This window comes from Myotis brandtii, unplaced genomic scaffold (genome assembly GCF_000412655.1).
Source record: "Myotis brandtii unplaced genomic scaffold, ASM41265v1 scaffold1223, whole genome shotgun sequence".
NCBI lineage: Eukaryota > Metazoa > Chordata > Mammalia > Chiroptera > Vespertilionidae > Myotis > Myotis brandtii.
The window spans coordinates 512,660-519,300 of record NW_005354265.1 but is presented as its reverse complement, the minus strand read 5'-3'; the positions used below and the strand labels follow the sequence as shown (position 1 = coordinate 519,300).

Below are 6,641 nucleotides of genomic sequence, written 5' to 3'. Positions count from 1 at the left end.
AAATCTACCCGGGAAAGTCAGGGAAGGCTTGACAGAGCAGGTGACATCTGAGCCAGGTGTTATAAGGAGGTGGACACTTCAGGTGAGAGGACAGGATGGGCTCTTCCCTCCCTCCCTGAGCCCTGCCTGAGCGATTTTGACTCCCATCTCGGTGATGTGCCCTCATAGTTTCCACGATTGACTACCACACTCGGCATCTGGAGAAATGAGGAACTTTACTGAAAATGGAGGGCGGTTGTTGTGTCTCTGTGATGTATCTCAGCTCTGGGAAGAAGCCAACTTCTGATGGCACTCTCACAAGTCTGAGAGAACAAGAGGTGTTCCCATGGCACCGTGCACATGCATGTGTTTATAGATGCATTCCCAAGAGTGTGTTTGCGTGTGTGTGTGTGTGTGTGTGTGTGTGTGTGTGTATGACATTCTAGATGTGTATCTTCAGGCTCACCTTTTTTGGCCAAAAATCAGATTGATATTTTTGCTGTAGGTTGGTTCAATTTCTTTTCAGTGAGGAGGAGACACTCTATTCAGTCCCTCTTTGGCAGTTTCTGACAGGGGGCTGATTAGGGCTCATCCCATTGGCTAGCAGCTTAGTTCCCACAGCCTCAGGACCCACCCAGCTGCTCATCAGGGGCCATAGCCAGCGAGAAGAAGCTGGGTGAAGCAGTGGGCTCGGAGCATCAGCTCTGTGCTTGACCCTGCCCGGGTCCCCAGCAGCCTCCTCCAGGGCTGGAAGAGGCAGGGCCTAGTCTGAGAACCTTCCCCTGAGCATGGAGGCCAGGCCACTAGCAGATTCCCACAAACAGATATGGAGCTCTGAGTCCATCCTGGCTTCTCCTTGGATGAAGGGAATGGCTGAGAATAGCTCTGCCTGGGGGAGGCCTCCTTCCATTCGGTGGAGAGAGGGAGGGACAGAAGGTTCCTGCTATAAGAAGAGCCCCGCAGGTAGCTGCATGGAGACTCTGACAGCAGGCCCGGCAGGGGGTGGGCTCCAGGAGAGGAGGCAGTCAGGAACAGAGCCCACGTCATCTTTCTCCCTCCCCAGGCACCCCAAGGACCCATTTTGTGAATTCAACCTAATTCAACCAACATGAGATGATTTTGTGTCTTGGACTATAGTCAGGCCAGGGTCACGTCCCCCATCCCCACACCTCCCCAGAGACCACCAGACACACATGGAACTCAACCAAGCTGGGTTAGTGACTTGTTGCAACGGGAGAATACCCGCCACAGGGAACCCGGAGGCATCGGGTAGAGGTATCAGAAAGGACTTGGAGGATTTGGACTGAGAGGGTGTTAGGAGATCTGGGTCAGGGTCAAGCAAGGGGAGCTTGGCTCTGGGCTGGACGCTGTCAGGAAGCAAAGGTAATTCTATGATGTGGCATCTTAATTCCTTTCGAAGGTGAGAGGAACAGAGAGAGGCTAAGGCAGGTTGATACAGAAGGAACAGTCGCTCACAGGTGCCAGGATCGGGGGCTTTTTGTGGTTTGGAGAATGTTCATGTTTAGTCTGTGTTCAAACGTGCTTATGAGGAGTTTCGTTTCTGTTTGGATATCACGGTTGTCCATCCTGTGGATTCATTTCTGTGCCACAGGAGAGCACCAAGGCTGACAGCATCCTTAGGGTGGCGGCAGTTTCATCTCTGGACCCCCAATCTTGGAATGGGGACTGACTGATGGCGGCAATATCCTCAGCTCACAAACTCGGCTGTGCAAACAAAAGAAATGGAATTTTCCTGTAATTGAACCCAATTTCTCTCTCCAGCCTTCCACTCAGCTGGGTGGTGGGAACTTCTCAGTCCGTTTCTTCCAGGCTTTCTCCATGGTGACATGTCAGTTCAGGAGGGCTGCTGCAGAGGTGGGCGGGGCTGACAAGTTGAAATGAAAATTTTAGGTAACATCATTGGCAGGGGTGTGAGAGAGAGAGAGAGGGTGGACAGCTAGAGTAAAGGTTCGGTCAGATTCTCGTCTCAGTGGAGGAAAAGGGATGTATTTATAGATTAATGCTAGGAGTTGTCAAAACAAAACAAAAAACCTTAAGCGTGTTTGCTAATAATCTAAAGCTATAGAAGCTAAAAATAGAATATATAACCTCTGATCCAATAGAGGAGAAATATCTGCAATAACAACAAAAAACTTGGCTAAGCCAATAGAAAACTAGGAAAGAAAAATATAAAAACATACAAACAAAAATGCCTGGGAAGTAGAAAACAAAATAAGACAGCAGAAATAGGTGTAAATACATCATCAATTACAATAAATGCAAACATATTAGATTTACCAATAAAAGAGTTCCTTAAATCTAGTTTTAAAAATGCCAGCTGCATGCTATTAAAGAGCAAAACAGGGAAAACTAAATTATACCAAATTATTACAAATGAAGAGATAAAACAAGAATAGGTCTGCAAAAGAAATTACTATCGCTAAAAATTGAACTCAAGGTGAAAGGTATTGAAAGTATCCATGACAGGCATTTCATTGTATGGTTCCAACAATATTAGCCCAGAAATACATAAAGTGAGCCCTGGCCAGTGTGGCTCAGTTGGTTGGGCGTCGTCCTGTGCACAGAAAGATCACCAGTTCAATTCCCAGTCAAGGCACATACCCAGGTTGTAGGTTCGATCCTCCAATGGGATGTGTACAGGAGGCAACCAATTGATGTTTCTCTCTTACATCAGTGTTTCTCTTTCTCCCTCCCTCTCTCTTCCTATCGCTCTAAAATCAATAAAAACATTAAAAAAAGAGAAATATCTAAAGTGAAAACTCAAATTACAGGGGAAAACCAAAAAGTCAACAAGCATAGTGGGTGAACTTAACACATCTTTCTCAGAAGCTGGTCCACTGAAAATAATACAGGATCATGTCTGTATATAAATGTAAATTTGAACCCCACAACTAGAGAATACATGTGAAAAAGAGGGATATGCATTCAACCACAAAAGAAGTCTCCATAAATTCCAAAGAATCTTTATGTTCAATAGGTTCTGTTGCAAGTTTATAGCATATTTCAGCATGCAATAAAAGTAGTAATCAACAAGAAAGAGATGGTTTATGTATATGTTTGGAAACTAAAAGCACACTTCTAAATTATCCATGGGTTAAAAAAGAAAGCTACAAGTATTATGAATTGAAAATAAGGAAAGTGCTACATATTCAAGCTTGTCTGATGTAGTTTAACTGGTTCCTACAGGGGTGATTTATAGTCTTGAATGCATTTATTTGGAAATCAGAACAGCTGAACATAACCTACAACCCAAACAATCATCTCAAGAGCCTAAGAGAAGAATAAGAGAAACTACAAGAAAAATAAAGGCAACGGTAAAACTGAATAAACAATAAAGCAAATAATAGAACATCCTCAGACATAAAGACATCAACAAAGCTCGACATGAGTTGCTTGGAAAGGACAACATGCTAACAAACCTCATAAGATGGATGCAGAAAGAGAGAGAATGTACAAAGGAACAATATTCCGAATGAATAGAGAAAATGTCCACAAATAGACTAGAGATTTTTTTTTTTACCAAAGAAGAATACCATGAACGACCATGTCCCCATCTGTGCGAAATTCTGGAGAGTGCTTCTTCGAGTTGTTTACACCCCCACAGCACAGGGCACAGAGCCTGCAACAGCCCAGGATCTCAGCAGAGATTTCTTGACTTGCAGAGTGGAAATAAAACGCTGGAGAAGAACATTTTATGGTGGTAAGCCTCATTTTACTCCATTTTGAGAAATATAATTCAACCAAGTGGTATTTGTTTGGAGCCAGGGGAGTTTGATAGGAGAAGAAATGGTCAGAAATCAGAGAGAAGCAGAAGATGGTCATGTGAAGACGGTAGAAGAGGGAATCCATTGATGAGGAGACAGCATTCCCCGAGGCCAAGGGCCCGTGTAGGGACTGTTGGTCACTTACGAGCTGTGTAACTTAGAGCACGTCCCTTAGCCAATCTGCGCCCACATTTCCCCGTCTTCAAGCTGAGGACAGTCATAGTGCTGCCTCATGGAGCTGCGGAGGTGAAATAAGGTGAAGGATGAGCTCTCCTGGTCCAGGGCCTTGCAGAGCCAGCGCTCAATCAACGCCCGTGCGGGTGGTGAGGACGATGACACTTACTAGTATTAGCAGTAGAGCAGGACAGGATGTGTGGGATGGAACAGGAAGGTCTGAAGACAAAAAGGAAAGGGAAGTCAGATTGGGAAGAGTCATAAATGTCACCCCAGAGGCGGGACTTCATTCCAGACATGCCAAGGAGACATCAAAGGCTTTGAGTTGGGACTTGTTGAACAAATGAGGCAAGTCTAGTGAAAGGGAGGTGTGTGTGAGGATCAGCCATGGTGGGGGAAAGATCCCTAGGGAAGAAAACATTTGTAGGCCCTGATCGCCCAATATGTCATGGGTCTGGGCCTTACCACCAACTCCATCTCTCCTTTTTTTTTTTTAAATCCTCACCCCAGGATTTTAGAGAGAGAGAGAGAGAGAGAGAGAGAGAGAAACATGTGAGAGAAACATGTATCAGTTGCATCCTGTATGTACTCCAATGGGGATCAAACCCACAATCTAGGTATGTACCCTGACTGAGAATCGAATCCAAAACTTTTTGGTGTACAGGACGATGCTCTAACCAACTGAGCCACCCAGCCAGCAGCCCCCCTTTCGATATTTTAATCAACTTTCCTTGCTGTGTGGCATCAGAGCTGTGTGTGTGTGTGTGCATGCACGTGTACATGGATGTGTGTCTAAATCCTGGAAGCCATTAATAGCAGATAAGTAGCTTTTCACACACTCGCTCCATGGCCATGTGTATGGGCATCCGTGTAGCGTGTAAAGGAGGGCACAGTGGAAGAGTATGTATCTGACGCGGCTGAATGGAGAAGAACTCCTGCTTAGATGGAAGGCGGGAAGGGAGCGTCTCTGGCATTCTCCAGCCAGGCGCATTGTGGGGTTGGCTGGCCTTGCTGCCCAGAAAAGCGTCAAAGGATGCAGCTGTGCGTTTAATTTCCCCGTCACTCTGCCTCCTGAAGGAGTCGGGCCCCTCCGAGGACGCAGAGAAGGCCAGTCCTGATGAGTCTTAATGAAATGTGCTACAGGAAGTCAATATCCAGTCGAGGGAGACCCGCCTGCTTCCTCTGTTAAAATAACTGCATTTTTTCAGAAAGCTAATTCTTAGAAAAAAGGAGGGCCTGGTTGATGAGTCAGTGCTGCTGAGTCAACTAAACCACACCTTTAGTTTATATTCGGGCCTATGTGGCCTCCACAGGTGCCATGCAGCCTCTCCCACGCGCTTACGGCCTTCCTTTTCTACCGGTGCTTGGTGAGAAAGGGGCTGAACTAATTGAGCAAACATTTATGAAGTACTTGCTACAGTTCAGGTCCCAGGCGGGGCATGAGTAATCCATTGATGTGTAAGATGGAATCTTAGCCTGCCAGGGTCTGGGGGCGGGGGGAGGGAGACGGTGGGGAGACCAGATGCTGGGAGAGTGCGATGAGTTCTGATTGGGGGATCGCCAAGGGCAGGGGGGACTGGAGATGAAGAACCGCCTCTGCCGAGGAGGAGCAGCGAAGCTGCTGAAAGGCAGCATGTGAACAGTCTGGAAGGATGAGCCCAGCTCTCCAGGTGGGTGGGTGCAGGAGACTACCACAGGCAGAAGGGGCAGCATCACCTGAGGCTGAGGTTCGAGGGACACTCGTGTGACTGGGAAACTTCGGGGAGGCCCACGGGGCTGGGACGGGAAAGTCCCCTTGCTCTTCAGCGAGTCTGCTCAGGAAGCCTGCTCATGGTTTGGACCTGCAGCCCGAAAAGGCACTGGGACCACCAACTGGGGGGCTCCGATGGTGGGCCCTGCTGATGGACAGCATCACTGTCGTGGCCACCGGCATCCTTGTCCCCACCGTCGTCACCATCATCACCACCATATTGTCATTAGCACTCTAGGAGGCGCCGCTTTCTCCTTTCCCCACATTGCTTCAGGCCTCCTGGAAGTGTGGGCGTGTGGTTTCTGCCCTCGCCTCCTCCCCAGGGAGATGCAGCGTCTTATCTGGCTGTGAGGTTAGCGCAGAGCTAGGAAGCTGGACCACCCTGCGCTCTCCTCCCTGTTGAGCCTGACCACAGTTGCAGTCTCTCTTCCTCTCCTCTAATGTGACAAGCTCACCCAGGAAGCCATGGGTGGATACATTTAACTTAGGTAGGAAGCCCAGTTTTGTTTGCAATTTTCAAGTATTATTCTCCAACCAAGTCTCACCAGGTCAAAAGAAAGGACTTTTTGTTACCTGTTTCCTCAATATAGTTTTCAGTGGCTTCACGAAGTGACTACAAATACTTGGGGGTCTATGACCATCGCCTGTATCACTCCTGTGTCTAGGGTCAGTGGCAGCAGGCAAGGTGGCTCTGCTGATCTTGGCGGGGCTCACACACATGTCTGGCGGCAGGTGGGCTCTTGGCCAGTCTAGACTGGCCTTGGCTTTCCTTCCCGTGTCCTCTGTGGGCCCAGGCATGTCCTCGCAGTCACGGCAGAGGAGCACAAGAGAAGGCAGTAGCGTGCAGGTCTGCAGAGACCTGGGCGTGGAACAGGCACATCATTTGTGCTGCATTCAGTTGAACACAGCACATGGCCGATCCAGACTCAGTGTGTCAGAAAAGACCCACCTCT

At 48.0% G+C, this 6,641-nt stretch overlaps 1 long non-coding RNA gene across 1 annotated transcript; it reads right to left on the bottom strand.

Annotated features, from left to right (window-relative positions):
• Positions 1-1,196: 1,196 nt before the first annotated feature.
• On the bottom strand, positions 1,197-4,142 carry LOC102252939. The gene is made up of 3 exons (XR_313166.2): positions 4,108-4,142; positions 3,910-4,002; positions 1,197-1,704 (listed from the first exon to the last, which is right to left on the bottom strand). It is a non-coding gene; the product is annotated as an uncharacterized LOC102252939 (long non-coding RNA).
• Positions 4,143-6,641: the final 2,499 nt, after the last annotated feature.